We start from the raw sequence: 16446 nt of genomic DNA on the forward strand, positions 1-16446 counted from the left end.
CGGAAACCAACGTAACAATGTGCTATTCCTCCCAGTTGTACAAAAACCTACCTTGATAGCTTAGCCCATATAATACACAGCATATTTACATCAAGCATTAAATAACTATTATGCAAAGAGTACCGCACTCTAATATCCAAGCATATTTATGGAAAGCTAAATTATATCGCCAAGTTTATTTTAGCCCAAGAAAGCCCCATGGGGAAAAGATATTGTGCATCTTAAAAGGTAAATGTAAACTCTTCAATAGAAAGGAACCTTTACTGGAAGCAGCACATTGTACCTGGGTAAATCTTGGAGCAATTACACAGCAAAGTTTTCTTTGATGAGGCAGAGATGTGATGACATGTAATTACTTTTTCAATGCTGCACTGTGTGTTTATCAAAATGTTAATGCAAGCATAATAACAGGCTGTATGTTTGTGCCGAGAATGTCAGAGCCTCCAGATGTCAATCACATCTGAAAATAAAATTGCAAATAAGCAGGAAGGCTTGATGGCACAACTGACAGCCCCATACTCAGGCGGCTGACAAGCACGCAGCTTCCCTCTCCCTCGGTGCTTTGTCACTGTAATGCACCTAATAGAACGGATATTTCTTTTATTAACCCAAATGGAATAGGCTGGCACTAAAATGAAATAAACCATGCATATCCATGTACAGAGGGAGTCTGTTAATGAGCACTTCTGTAGGCAAAGTTTGATGGGCTTCTAATTTCCCCTTGGCCCTCTCATTCTGCGCAGACCATGAGAGATGCTACCGGGGCTTCTGCTGCTGCAAAAACAACCGGGAGCACCTGTTTTCCTCTGCAAGGACCAGAGCCTGGCCCAAGAGCCTACAGCACAACCAAAAGCCAACAGCACCCCCCACTACATCCTCCGCCAGGCACCAAGACACAACACACCCAGCTTTTTGGGTTTTTTTAATTCTGATCCTAGCTCCTACCAAAAAGACATAATTTTTTTTTTTTCCATAAGGAGGAAAAAAATGCAACACCACTGGAATGCTTTTACTGGTTACAAGAGGCAAACGTCTGTATTTCCAGCTCATGCACTCAATTCCAGGCGTCAAAGCACGTGCTGGAAGGACATATGGGGAGGGCCAGGCACCCCCTTGGAGCCTAACGAGCAAGATAACCCACGGGGTAAGCAGACAGAGAGATTAGAGAAGGCACACTAATAAAGCGAGCGGAGACAAGGACAAAATGGGAAGAATGCTACCTGGCCTCCACAAAGCCTGCTGCCTGGGGAAAACGGTAATCTTGGAGAGCACAACGGCAGCTTTTGGGTCCCAACATCTTGAAGGCGGCGAGCATCTTAGAAATACAGCTGACAGTTGCTTGGCAACTGCGGTTACAAAAAGATTTTCAAAGTAAGCAGTAGGCTGAGGCCAGCGTATGGGAAGTTTAGCATCACAAGCAGTCAATAATCCCAGGTTTGCTTCTGATAAGAGGAGAGAGAGAGAGGAATTTCTAACCCCCTTCTAAATACTGGAGAGGCCTCGCGTGGATCAACACGAGGCCGTTTGATCAGAAGCAAGAGGAGAGAGTTCGTTGGGACAAGGCAGCAATGGGCAAGTTGTCTCTGTCTTTCCAAGAGGTCATAAACACCTTGTTACGGATGGGACTCCAAAGACATTATTTGCTCTGCCAATAAGCAGACGTGCAAGAAAAAAAAACCTTCACCCTGCCAACCCACTCACCCACCCTGGCTCAGTTACATTCACGAGTTTTGGATTTCGAGGCTTTATGTCTCACAACAACGATGGTTAAAAGCAACATTTTAAGAGCAGGAGGCTTCACAAGAGCTCCTGCCTTTCAGGAGGGATGGAATAGTTAGCCATCAGCAGCAAAGTTTGCAACCAAGCTCTGCAACAAACCTAAACAACACTACTTGAAACCATCAAAACAGCCAACAAGTCATGACACTTAAGCAAATGTGATACTCAAAAAAACCCCAAAAACAAAAACCCCAACAACAACAAAAAAAGAAAATAGTAAAGCTCAAGTATTTTCCAGGTCAAGTGGCTTAATCCTCAGCAGAAGAAAAAAAAAAAGTGAATAACCACTTGTCGAGGGGGAGATGGTGAACCGCGCCATGCGCTGATTCCAGGTTGGACAAAGCCCTGAAACGCTGGTTTCATTTTCCTTCCAGCACGGTGACAAAATTGCTTAGCAGAAAATTATTGCCTTCAGAGGGCTGATGGTGATGGCCGATTGAGGTTGGTGATGTGGAAATCGCACCTCAGATCAGTATTAAAGAAAAAAAAAAAAAAAAAACAAAACAACAACACAAAACCACCAGAAAGGAATAAGGAAAAAAAAAAAAAAAAGCAGCTTTTTCTCTCCCCTCACTCATTTCTCCTCCCCATGCCAAGAATGATTGGCAACAGACCTTCAGCAGACCACTGCATTAATGTCTGGGATATTTAACCTTTATATTTGTCACTTTAGCAGCTGAAAAATAAATCCTACTTTTTTTTTTTTTCTTTCACTTCCCCCCCCCACTCCTCCGAGAGGCTCTGGGAGCTGGCAGCGAATTGAGTGTCGTTTGGACACTGACATGAAACTTGCAGTGCCAAAAGAATTCACCGGGGCCTTGCGAAGTACGTCATCATCATCATCTTCACCGCCACCTCGGGAGCATCTGATTTAATGTTTGGAATGCTGCTTAATTGGCTCCTTGCAGGTTGAGCCTGCAACATGACAGCCTCAACACCCTGACTAAAAATAAAGGATAGAGATTTGTCAAATGAGGTCTTGCAGCCGCCTCTAGGAAGCTGCAGACACTAAAAGGGATCTAAGATCTGTCTGACGAGGCACTTCATCTCTCGCTCGCACGAGATCTTGCATTCCTTACAGCAAGGGCCTTACAATGCAAAATGTATTTATATTTTGGTGCTGCTCTCAAAAGCAGGTGTTAGATAATTCAGTAATTAGTATGCACATCTAACTTCATTGCAGCCTCTGTTGATCTCTCAATTATAGTTAGCCGGGTCCTCTGAAGTTTGCAGTAGTTAATTAGAGCATTATTGAACAGGCAGGCTCTGCGGGCGAGCATCACAAGCGGCTGACAGCTCGGTCCCACGCCGTCCTTGACCTGCACGCATCCGGCTGGAGATGCGCGAGGACCAACCCTGACCCCTCTTGCATCCCCCTCTTGCACCCAGCCACATCCAAACTGGTAAGATGCAAGACCATCTAAAAAGCTCCTGGTTTGCTGCCATTAAATTTCAGGGCTTTTTTTTTTTTTTTTTAATTGAAAAAAATTTAAAAATTCATCAAAACCCATCAGTACCAGTGAGACAAACAGGGAATAAAATTTTGCTTTCTGTGCAAAACCTACTTGCCCAGTCCCAACAAGGCAGGGGAGCACACAGAGGGAGAGTTTAACAGCACGATGCAACACAAAAAAAAAGCTCAAAACATGGACAACGTACGTCTGAACTGTTTCGTGAGGCTCTGAATACCTTAACATCGACAAATTGTAGCCGGCAGTTTGAAAACAGTTTCCAGTAAATAATTGAAGGTGTCGCGTCATCTCCAACATCTAAAATCTGTTTTTCAGAAACTCATGATAATCACACTAAAGTAGAATTTATGCTATAAATATTAGAGAAGGTGTGTGTGTACATCATTATAAATTCAGAAGGCAAGCCTGTTAGCTGAACTTTAGGGAAATCCATGTGAAGAATACACGAAGCGTGGAGAGGGGCACTTTGCAATAGGATCAAAACCAAGTTGTGTTGCGGTTTGTTTTTTTTTCCAAACGCTTCTCTTTGCTCTAACACCAGCTGATGATTTTTACAAGAGCTTCCTGCAGAAACACGGGCCTTTGGGGACTCGGTGGAAAGTACTGTCCAGGTACAAGGTAAATAAACAGCCTAAAAGGCAGCGCCTGTGGGAATCTCTAGGAGACGCCAGAAATTTCATTACAAAGGATTACGGTCTTTGAAACTGATGCACAACAAACCGCGAGGATGTACAAACGCTTCCGGACGAGACCCAGAAATGCCGAAAGCAGCAAAAGCGCGGGGCTTTGAGGCAGCAAAGCTCCCGCAAATCTCCAGAAAACGGGCAACCAAGAGTTTGATGCAGAGTCCCCCAGCCAAGCTCCCGGGCCGCTTCCCAAATTACCAGCGTGGCCCTGCCTTTTGCATCGTCGCGTGGAGGACGTCTTCCGCGGAGAAGCACCATGACGGCGGACAAAAGGCCCACGTGGCACATTAGGAGCTCTGACACCTGCTATCACAAGAACGTACCTTTCCAGGTGGCTTTATCGCTGACCTCCATATGGAGGTGAGCTCCACGGCAGGCTCTAAGCAGGGCTCAGGGAAAGGCATAAACAAAAAGGCATGTTTTGAAAAATTAAGAAAGCAATTTAGAAGTGGATAATTAGATCTCCTTTTCGTGCTGCACTGGGAAAATTAAATTACTTTTTTATGAAGGTGTGCGTATCAGCTCTGAGAGTATTGTGGGGAAAGATTATTTTTCTAATATTCTTTTTCCCTCCTCCCCCCCCGCCGCCCCAATTCCCCGGCTCTCTGCTCCTCGCGCATCCAAGGAAGTGGCACTTCTAGCCTTCAGCTGTGGCAGGCGTTCATCTCCAATAATTGCATTTGCTGCATAAATTGCCAGCGACGTGGAGAATAAAATTAGCTTAAAATGAACCCAAATGGCAAATCTCAAACAAGTATCAGAAGGAAGAACTCATTAATCCTCATTTCAGAACGGGTAAAGCATCGAGGCGGCCAAGCTGGCCCCGTGCCCAACGGGAGGGTGGGTCCTCTTCGGAGGTGGTGCTGGAGCTGAGGGCCCTTCACAGTAGAGGTGGACCAGACTTTCATCGACATTCAGGTATAAATGAGATCACAGCCTGACAAGGCACTGATTTCACCCTGCTTAGAAAAAACCCTCCCCACACCACCACCAACGTGAAGAAGGTGCAGGTAAGCAGCTCCACCTTGCATTATACCCAACTCTTCTCAGGAGACAGGAGTCAAGAAACCCATCCAACCCCCCGCGCACTGGCAGGGCTGCCCACGCACTGGTGGGGTCAGCCTGCGACAAAAGTCTCGCTGGCATCATACCCAGGCTCCTTCTCCTTGGCTTCCGCATCCATAAGTTCCTCAGAGGGAATGCTGCAACCTGAGAGTGAAGGGCACCCAGATGTGCTCTGCTCCGCTCCCAGCTCGCACCCATTTTTTTGCTACTGCCTGCCTTGGACCTGGTTAGGAAACCCCACTTTGGTCCCCCCCGTGTCCGCTCTCCACACTGGGTTTCTGTGCTGCTTTTGCTGACTTTATTTAATGAGGTTTATTGTTTGCGCTGCATAATTTTCAAAGGCATGTCACCCACTTCGAGATCGCCTTCAGATCTCCAGCTTGGGAAAGGGGGGAGGGTCCTTTGAAGCCACATTCATTAATTCAGTAGCTGGTTTCTGCATTTAACAGCACACGTGTTTGAAGCACACAGAAGCCACCGTGGAGACATCTAAGAGATGTCCCATGATACTGCACATTAGAAAGAGCGATTATAAAACTGCTAGGCCTGCCGTCCTTCCCTGCTTTGTAACTTCCCTCCAGATATCAAAAAAAAAAAAAGCGTAGAGAATATCAAAATATCATCGTCTGGCTCTGATGATGACTTCCTAGGACCAGAGACCACATGGAACAATGATTTCATTTTAATTATCAGCAGTTCAGTTTTTCCTGTTTTCAGTTTTACTGTTGGGTCCGTTCACTTAACTCCAAGCTTGCCTTATTTCACATGTACCGTTCACCAGCAAGGCAGGTTGAAGACAAAATTGTCCTCTTTATTAAGAGTAATTGATTACCTCCATTTATGAAAATACAGCCATTGCCTACACAGAGCACAGCCTCTTGCAGAAATTATTCCTTGGTCAACCCATCGCTTATTCTTAGCTCATTCACAGAGACTTCATACCAAGAGATTCAGCCCCAAGGGCAAAAGTTTTGGCTTTGGCGAGAGGACACACAGACACTTGGGGATAAAACCTCAGCATTACCCTTTACTTAATGTCAGCAGCACAGGTGAAGGCTCTGTCCCCGAATTCATGGCCTCGTGCGAGGCACTTGGGCCAGCTTTTTGGCAAACCCACCACCACCAATTACTCCTAATACTTCCCTACCAGCTCTTTCTGCTGTTTCCACCCGCAGACTCCAACGGTCCGATCCAGCCTTACCAGGGGCACTGGCAAACCCTACGGTCACAACCCACATCCAAAAACCTTCTTTACGTTCAGGCGGACAACAAGAGACGCAATAACAAGGTGCCAATGAAAGTAACTAAACTACTGCCACTTGTTATCGCAGTAGGTTTCTCTTCCTGTTTAAAAATGGGGGCTAGCCTTAGCGTTGACGGTACCCGGTACCAATCATGCATTTATTTTTATATACCTCAGCAATATGTAGCAATTAGTAGAGGTAACACTAATTAGATTTTACATTGTAATGCAAGTCCCTCTAAACTTAAGTCATAACATACCTAGCTTCTAATGACTGCAAGGTCATTTCGGTACTCTGCGTAATAGCTTTGATGCTAATGAATACATTTGCTATGCATGGGAACATCGCATGTTTTCCCTGGGTAGTTTTTACCATTTACCAGTGGACACTTGGTTTAAATTGCTGCCGAGCGCAACGTGGTCTAGAAGAAGCCACCTAAACCCTCAGCTTAATTGCAGTGCTTCGCAGCTCCCAAGAAAGCAAGACCCCATGACAAACCTGCTCCAAGGGCAGGCGGCATGCTTGTTTCAAGGGATTAGCTTTAGATTAGAGTGGCACGAGACTCCAGGAGGCAGAAAACTTGAATTTCCTTTGTGCTTCGTAATGGAAAAAGCTGGAAGACAACAGGCTTAGAGTCAGCTTAGTGCCGTTCCTGTGTCTTTTCCATCATATATGGCATAATCTCCTTAGAAGACAGCACAGCATCACGCCGCGTCAGGAACCGATGTTTTGTTTCCCTCAGTTTCCCCACCTACTACCACCACCAGAGCTGAATAAATCAGAAAAGGTGGCATTTAGCAAAAGCAAATTCATTTAAAGATTCGAAAACAACATTCATGGGCTTTATAATTAGCTTTTTAATTAATTTCCTATTCTCCCCTAATTACTATGCCTGCAAAGACAAATTCTACCAGCTATAATTGTTTTACTAAAAGCAACTGGATTACTCCAAGACTGATACCATCCACGTTAAAGGCTGCGGCACTGCTGGGAGCTCCAGGCTTGGACCTGTTGGTCAGGGAAAACCACAACAGTCCCCGCACAGCTGGGCTCTGGGACCCCATTCTATCTCCTGCTTTGGGGCATCGAGCATCACACTCCTGGCAGTTTCCCCGGGAAAAGACACTGCCCAGGCTGCAAGCCGTGCAACACCATTCGACACAGGACAGACTTCGCTTCCAAAGATTTTCCTTAAGCAAAACCAATCCCCCAAAAAATCTGCATCCTGCCTTTGACACACCAGGGAAACGCAATGGGAATCTATGCATCAAACCAGGAGGGAGGGAGAGCATAAGGAACTTTTCAATTGCTGGCTGGAGGCTGGGTAGGGCAGGCAATAAAATCAGAGTGAACAAATATATCTCATGACATATCTCCTGAACTTAGGTTACTCGCTAAAAAAAACCAAGGAGAAGCCATGCTGTGACTCATTTTACAGGCCCCAAGAATCAATGCCTGCAGTAACTAAAGGACTTTAACGTTAGCTGAAAATAGCTGCTACCGTTCGAGACTATGCAGCATTTAGTCTTTAAACTCTGAGCTTTACTTTCTGCCGGTGTGGCCGGATGGATCACGCCTGGCTGCTGGCCACGCAGGTCAAAAAGTCCACGCTCTGCAAAAGCTGGAAGCATCTCCTTGCATAAGTCAATGGGCTTGAACCCGCCATAAGAAATTTGCCAACAAAGAAAAACACACTAAAAGCAGAAGGAAGACGTTCTTCTGCCCCGACTACAAGTTCCCTGGGGCAGAGATCAGGCTTTGTGATTTCAAAAGCTATTTAGGCAGATTTCCTTACCCATCTTGATAGAAAATCAAGGGCAGCTAGACAGCTAAATCCCTCAGACCGCTCTGTGAATCTCAACCCATGTCTTTTAGTGTGACTTCAGCCAAGACTCTGCGCATTGCAAGCGCCAAAATAATCACGCCAGCAGGATTTTGAAATTCAAAAGAAACCTTTTTGCAAGTCGCCGACCTCAGGAAGTTCAGAGGCTGCTCTGCCGCCTGCCACTTGGGTTTGACGCATTGGGGAGAGGGTGCTGCAGTGGATTTGTTGGCTGAGCGAACAGTCTATTCTCATGCTCAGATAATGCAGAAATAAAGTGCATTTGTAACAGACAACAAAAGGATTATCCCCCATTCATTTCAAAGCACCCTTCATTCCACTCAGGGATTACATTTTCCTTTACTTATCTTGCAAATGGTTTTTCGTAAGAGCGCATGGCTTATGGCAAATACCAAAATGTGGTTGGGACAATGAGAGCGCGTACTGCAGGAGAGAGATCCCATTCAGCAGTACGCACTTACTGCTGTAATCTACTGCCTCAGAAGGACCACTCTTCTGAAGAGCAGAGGCACCGAGCGGATCAGCTTTGAAACCCGCCGCACACTTCAGATTCGGGGGAAGTTTGTTACAAGTGCTTCTTCAGCTTTCACGTCTCGTCATTGGAGGAGAACAGCAGCGCTTTGCACTTCTGTCGGGTCCATCTGCCTAGAATGTCAAAGCACTTCTGCAAACATGAATCCCATCCAGTAGCAAACAAAATTAAAAAAAAAAAAATGTTTTTTGGCTTCTTGAAAAGCAATAGGTTCTTCATTTTTCCATGGCTTGGAAACCGGTGCACCATGGCAAAATTCAAGTGCTTACCAGACATGAGAGAAGCCCAAGAGCCTGGTGCAACCTCCACACATCCCCTTTCTCCAGCGAAAATAAGCAGGCTGAGAGGATTAAGCAGGAGCCGGCATCACTGTGGCCCAAGAAAGACTCAACGCTTGAATCATAAACACCAGGCTAGAGACCACCGGCAAGAGCTGGTTCCCCCAGGATCGGCAACTCCCATCTCATTAACTCAAAAGCTCACGATTTTACAAGCTTTCATGAAACAGGTTTGCTTGGTCTCAGCCCAGATGTGAGCAGTGAGGAGTTGGGAACACTGGAGCTGGGCTCTGCAAGCCACAGGAGCAGGACAAGGTAGGTGCGACTTGCTCAGCTCAGCCCCTGGTTATAACCACCCTGCTCCTTGCTACCTCGGACTAATGCAAAATTCAGGATTTCTCACAACAAGAAAATAACCCGGGGATGTAGGCAGCAGGTGGTTTCATGCTGTCTGTAAATCAATGAGTCTAAGGGAGTTATGATTGATTTGGAGCTGGGGAGGGGACACCTTTCATGACTCTGAACAGGCTAAAAAACAGATAGTCTCTGCTTACTCCATCTTAGCTTTCCGAGTAAAAATGGAAAAAAACCCCACAATGCTAACCATTATATTGCCACTCAGCCAAAAAAATAACACCCCGCCATTTCTGTCAGTTCCCCCACCCTAACAGAAAGTATTCGGTTATCTCGCCTGTCCTGCTGTTCCCGATAGGGTAAATTACAGCATCATCGAGGAGCTGGAGGAGCAACCCTGCTCTTCACTGCTGCTCCCTGATGATTTATTCCCTGCGGTTGCATTCAGTACCCCCAAAAATGCCGGTCTGTGCTGCCCTGTCCTGAGAGAGATAACAGCAGCATAGGTGTGTAAATAATACTGCTTTCGGCTGGAAGAATTTTGATTTTCCCCAATGACGCACGAGTCGCTCCTTTTAATAACCAAGGGCAACTGGAGGCAGCAGAGAGTCGCATACGGTGCACAGAAATAAGGGAAAGGTGGGGAAAAATGTCATACTGCAGCGTACAGCTGGTGAGCTGCCACCCAGCACTGGCACTGCAAGCTTGTCACCGCGCTCGCGCACAGCGGCATCGATCCCAGCAAGCCCTGACTCTCCAGTGCAGTCCACGAGAACCATAATTGGAGGCTGCAGCTGATACGCAATTGGCCCCATTTGCCTTCTCATTGATTAGACATTTCGTGCTCTTTGTTTATGTAACTATTTGGTCTTCTATAAGAGCTACGGTTTGGGTTCCCCCCCCCCCCCCCCGCCTCTTTCTAATGGATTGAAATTTTTAAAGGAAAAAAGAAATCCAGACAACATGACCACGCTCTGCAAATCAATGCATCTTGTGGATAATAATACTTGAGATTTATGTAACGCTTAATGTTTGCTAAGTGCTTTGGAAAAAATAAATTAACCTTCAGAACTGCACTGAAATAGGTAAGCATCATTAATACAGCTTTACTGTAGGGAGAAACTGAGTCACAGGGGTTCAAATAGCAGAAGAAAAGTACCCGACGCTGCTTTAACCACTGGACTGGATTGTCACGAGGTCTCTACAACGAGCTATACAAGTTGGACAAATTAAAGGTTACGCTACAGATGCCCAGTGACACTTGCTTAAATCAGGAGATCTAGGTTTTAGTCATGCTTAGGACCAAAACCACAAGAAAACATCCAAAGCGCTGGAAACCTCGTATGACTCAAAACACCCTTAGTTGATGGCCAAAGTTATGGCCTTGTTTAAAACCATCCAGGCCTAGGACAAGTAAAACGCCAAACACAGCTGGGTTGACTTAACCCAAGTGTTGGAGAAAGAAGGAACAGACAAATACCAACACAAAAGGTGCTCAAACCGTCAGTCCTGGGGACAGGTTCCTGGGTTCACCAGGCAGTGCTTTTAGGAGAAAAGCCATTTTGCACCTTTGACAAAAGCTGGCAACTCCTTACAGATCTGTGACGGAGCAGCTGGAGCATCCATACGTATCCAGACAGATGCTACACGGCAAAGCCTTGACAGCCTAAGAGGAGGCTGAGCCCTGGGCACAGGACCCAGCTGCCTCCACGCTCCCCGTACTGGGACCTAGAGGTGACGTGCCTGCACCAGGCACGGTCCTTCAGAAAACCATCGTATGCTGCACTCTTGCACGCAGAGCTCATGGTCCCAGGAGAGACAACAGGAGAGCACTCCCATACGTAAACAGGAGATCAATGCGCTTTCCAGAAGACAGATTAGTTGTGCAGATGTTGGTGCTCTTCGGAGCAGTTTCTATTTGAAGGTGAACAGAAGCACAGCACACTTCAGCAAAAGCTCATTTAATTCTCATCGTTACCAGGTCTCTAATGTATAATTGATCCTTAGCTCGTATGATAACTCAGGCACTAGCAGCCATAGCTCTAAGGGAGAGAGTCCTGTCTCCACCCAGAAGGGCCCCAGAGAGCAGAAACCAATCCAAGTGAAATGGGAAAGTCACAGCCCAAGATGCAGGACATCTGGAGTTAATACACTTCCTACAGCCCTAGGGCAAAGCCTCTGCTCTTCTCTGCTCCAGCGCCCCACAGATTTCGCAGTTAAGTACACTAATGTGAATGAAGATGCGCATCCCAGCACTCTGGGGAACCACGTTTGGCTCTGAACTGAAAGAAAGCTTTCCTGGGTTCTGCTCCTCAGACTCGCAAAAAAACCTCCCGCTGCTGAAAGCTGAGCTTGGGTTCTATTTCTGGCCTCACCCAAGAGATCCGTATGCTTTAATCCAAAGCAAGACCTATGCTCAGGTGGAATTAAACCCAAGGCAAGAGTTTCTGCTCAACTTTGAAGCACAAGCACCAAAAAATTCAAGGTTGGCTGACTTTTGGCATAGCCAACGAGAACTCGGCAAAGGAGGATTTGTCTGTCACAAGGTCTCTGAGGTGGAGATCCCCATCCGGCAATTGTTGGCTAACTCTGAGAAATCCCAGGATTTTACTATCTGACCTTCTGGCTTAGCCAGGGCACACCAAAAGCAGAACTACAACGCTGCGTAACGCGAATGGCTCTAGTTTTCTCACTGAACATGAGCCCCCAACTGGTTAATCCCGGAGCAAAGCAGGTCGAGAGGAGAAGGGGTTGGTGTATTTTCCAAGCCCAGCATTGTTTGTGGAGCAACAGGAGACATAACACCAGAAGGCAGTGGGCTCCCACCTCCCCCTCACCTCGCCTCCCTCCAATGGGTTAAAAGAGTGAGTAATTAAACAATGATTTTGCCATAAGTACTGGACTTCAGAGGCCTGCTTTTTCCTTTTTTCTTTTTTGTTAGAGGAGGGAAAGGGGAAAAAAAAAAGATTTAAGATAATGGCCTTTTTCTCTTCAGAATAAATTAAGCTCAAAGATAGAGAATCCCATTACTAATGCCTTTTAGCAAAGCCTAGGCATTCTTTTAAAGTCAAACTTTAAAGTATAATGTGCAGTGATCTTGTTGAAATCTTTCCTGTAATGATATTTAAGTGATGGCCAAGTATATCAGTGGGTTCAGGAGAAGTATTGATTGTGTATCTTCAAGGGGATGAGCCACTGCAGAGAGCTGTGGCAAAGGGAACCCATGCTGCTGATATGAAAGATGCCTTTAAAACCACAGACACAGAGTTGCTAGTAACTAATTATTCCAGGAGTCATGACAGAAGAAAAGAAAAAGGTAAAGAAGAGAAATCAAGGCAAAGGATCCGCCTTGAGGAGGGGAATGTGGGACACGCGGCTCTGATGTGTGATAGGAAAACTTGCTCCCATCCCTTCTGCGCACCCTTTCTGAATTTAATATTCTTTTCAAATTCTTCTTCCCCTTTTTTTTTTTTTGAGCAGGAGGAAAGCTGACAAAAGCATGATCTTCACATCTGCTCGGGGGGGGGGGGGGAAAGGTGGTGGTGCTGGGGGGAGGCTTGAGATTGCTCACGTGTCTACTTAAAAAAAGCCCACCCCTGATGAAACCCATCGCCTGAGAGGTGCTGTGGTGCAGTCAAACGGGCAGCATGATCTCAGCTCACACCGATTCATCTGAACCTGGGGGGCACGGGCTCAGGTGGCCCCTTGGGCTGCAGGTATTGGGAGATCAGAGCGCCACCCCTCCCCATCCAAGCCCTGAAGAGCAAAGTGCCACGTTTCACCTCAGAGGCAGCAAAAGGCTGGACCCAGAGCCCGGTCCCCCCGCCACGGAGCACCAGAAGGAGATGTCCACTGCACGGCAGCCTCCCAGGGCACGGGGAATTTATAGCAATGCCTTCAGCCATGGGGGCAGCCTCTCCATCTGCTGCAGCCTCCACAGCTGAACCACCGCCCCAGGGGTGTGGAGAAAGAAGTGTCCCCCGTGACTTTAAAGGAGCAGTTTCAGAGTAAAGAGGGAGAAAATACCCTCTCTGTTTGCTCTGCAGTTGCAATCCCCCTTTCTCCACCAAGACCCCAGCCCCTTGCCCCGAGGTTTCAGGAGGTCTGTTCCTGTCCCCTGCCTGAGCCCAAACCTTACAGATTACCAAAAGGGAAAGGAAGCAGGTACTTCGGGGCAAGAGCAAAAAACCAGAAGGGAAACAACCCACAGGTACAGGCAAGCGTAGCTGTGCACGCTGTAGAGCTTTCCAGCACACTCTACTTCACGTGGATGCGACCTTGACCCGCACGTGCATCCTCACGCACATCCCTCAGCCTCTCTAGTTTTGGCCAAAAGCTTTCCAGCCAGTCCCTGATTTTGTAAACTACAACATCGCACTGGTTTAGCCCTGTGCCACGCGTAAGCATCAATGCACCAGCTGCAAATCTCTGTTCCCTTCATGCTTTTTCTGTAAAGAAGTTGTTCTTATTTTAGGCAGTACGCTACAAGGTTAAAGAAAATGCCTGTACAGGCGTAGGGGTGAGGTGTAATCAGCTGTGATTCTGCAATCAGGTTTGAGCCGTTTAGATGTTACTGCCCTTCCAGAGATGGTGTGATCCTGCCTAACCCATTTCAGAGCTGTTTGCTGCAGTTCTTGGGAGAAGCGGCAGAATAATGTCACATAATAGTTATTCCACCCTGAAACACATACACTCGGCTTCTTCCCCCAGATCATTTCCCTACATGGGCCACCCAAACACAGGCTTGACCCAAAGCCAAAACAGAAATTCAAACAGCGCTGACAATCTTTATCAAGACAACAAAACATCTCAGCGCAGTCAGGAATTAGCACCTGCTGGAGCATCCTTCGGTCCCCCCAGAGCCTGCAGAGGAAACACCGAGAGCTGAAAACAAAAGATAACAACCCCAGCTCGGGGGCTCTTCTCCAGACAGATTAATTACCACCTTGCTGCCTGACGGTCACATACAGAGGCCTCCCTTCCATTTATTTTAGAAAAAAAAAAAGCTTTTGATTTAAGGAATTACCATTTAAAAGATACTGAAAGCCTAACGGTCATCTACTGCGCATTTAAAGCGGGGGGGAAAAAAGCAAGTCTCTCTGGCAATTACCATTCCCCAAGAACTTCAGGCTCTCACATTTTTCTGGTTAACAGTACGGAGATCATAGTTACACATTTATTAAGAAGAGGCCACTTATGTTCAGCTTGGCACAAACACGCTGTCTGCGGTGGTGTTTAATTAGAGATTAAAGCCAAGGAACTGGATAATCAGGCCTGCTAATGAATCAGGAAGCTCAGTAAAGCGAAGGGATGAAGATTTCGGCGGCTTTGCTTCATCTATCTGTACTCCTCCTTTGTCTTATCCTGGTCCTTCATCCTAAAATCGCAGGCTTGGATACGTCGGAGCAGAAAGACAAAGCTTTCCTTTGCCATACAGTCCAGGTGACGGCAGGAAGTCCCCCCAGCATCAGTGAATATTCAGTGTTTGCTCCGAGATCCCAAAATGAACAAACAAAAACCTTTAGTTATTGCATTGCTTCCAGGGAGCCCCAACAGAGAGAGAAATGTTTAACTTCTGTAGTGCGCTGCCATCAGGAAGGTACAATATTTAAGGCAATTTTTATTGGTTGGACACTGTACATTGGGTGATACATTTCAAGCCTCATTTGGCACAAAATTGAAACGGTTTAAGTCAACATTCAAGGTAAACGTCTGCATTTTTATGGCCAAAGGCCCCAACTTATTATTATTTGCCTCTGTGCCGTTGGTTAAATTGAGCTTTTGTGTATTTACTGCATCATCCTGAAGTCTAATCAGACTGATTGCTGGCAGCGATATTATGACTGGGAAAATAGGTCTTTCGCTGAGGCAATAAGAGGGTAACAGACTTGCATTTGCAAAGTCTTTCATAAATAAGAGGTCATATCTAATAATGTTTGCTTAAAACTTCTTAGCAGAGCTTCTGTTCTCAGACGCTACTGGCTTTTTAGTTTCAGCTTTAAATAACTACATGGGCATATATTTGCTGGTAAGAACAGAAATAATCCCCCTCTCCTAAACCATCATCTGTTCTACCACTGAACGTACACAGGGAGATTGGGAATATTGAGAGAAGAATGAGAGAAGGAGGAGGAAGAAGTCAAAGTTTCTTCTAGGAGACAACACAGGAAAGTTCATCACCCAAAGCCTCACAGAGCTGGCAGCACCCATCCCTGGCTACCCATCCCCAGCTACATCCCCACCCAGAAAGCGCGGGTATATATGTGTATGTGGGACATCTCCAAGCTCATTGTCCTACCTTCCAGCCTCCTTCTCCAGAGGCAGAGGCACTATTACTACCCAGGGTGGTGTGGATGCAGATGCAAGAAGCCTGGTGCCAGGGAGCACTGCTCCATCCCAAGGGAACGGAGGCAGATAAGCAATTTTGGGCACTACCCAATTTTGTATGCTACCACTCCCTACTGCAGACAAGGCCTGAATGCAGTGACCACGCAGAGGTTGATGAACAGCCATCGTCTGCAAGAAGAGGCCAGGTGGGCTTTCTAGACCATCATTCAGCCTCTGAATTCAACAGTGATATAAGGAATTAGTCCAGCAAGCACCTCTGCAAGGGATAACTGACTCTTGCATGAGACAAGAGGTACTACAGGAAATTGCTAGGATGTACACTCAATGGGTATATGGCCAGATAGGACTATCAAACCACTGACAGAAAACTGGACGGGGATCTTAAGATCACAACAAACTGAAATGGAAGCAGAGCACAAGGGCCAGCACCCAAAGCTTTTGCTATCCGAAAGAATACGCCACTAGAGTGACGTCTATAAATTACACTTTGGCATCAAGATGGAGACAGAGCTAACTTGACTTGCTAAGTCTTGCTCCTGAACGCCAGGGAGGGCGATGAGACATCCTGCTCAATGCTTCCAACTGAATCCAGCAACCAACTCATTCCCTCAGCAAGCCATCGCTAAAGCAGCAAGGCACAGAGGTGGCAAAGCCCTTCAAAGAAGAGGTCGTGGCCAGAAGCCTGGAGTTGAACGCGTGCACCAAGCCAAGACACACGAGGATGGATGCTGACTGACTTCTGGGGAAGGGAGAGAAAGGGGCACTGAAGCAGAGTTTCCCAATGCAAAACACGTAAATGTCAGTAAGCAGCATGGACATGAAATAGGCCTGACAGATGGAGCCAT

The 16446-nt window shown here is 46.5% G+C and overlaps 1 protein-coding gene across 7 annotated transcripts in view; it reads right to left on the reverse strand.

Moving 5' to 3' along the window:
• Nucleotides 1–16446, reverse strand: part of KIRREL3 (kirre like nephrin family adhesion molecule 3) — a 357155-nt gene that overhangs the window by 292384 nt on the left and 48325 nt on the right. The window contains exon 1 of one of the 7 annotated variants that reach the window (XM_074560972.1): nucleotides 1221–1317. The exons of 5 other annotated variants lie outside the window; for them this stretch is intronic. The gene's annotated coding sequence lies outside the window, so the exon portion shown is untranslated. Of the gene's footprint in view, nucleotides 1–1220; nucleotides 1318–16446 lie in introns of those variants that run through there. One more of the 7 variants, XM_074560969.1, reaches the window with a different exon arrangement.

Source organism: Larus michahellis, chromosome 17 (genome assembly GCF_964199755.1).
Source record: "Larus michahellis chromosome 17, bLarMic1.1, whole genome shotgun sequence".
NCBI lineage: Eukaryota > Metazoa > Chordata > Aves > Charadriiformes > Laridae > Larus > Larus michahellis.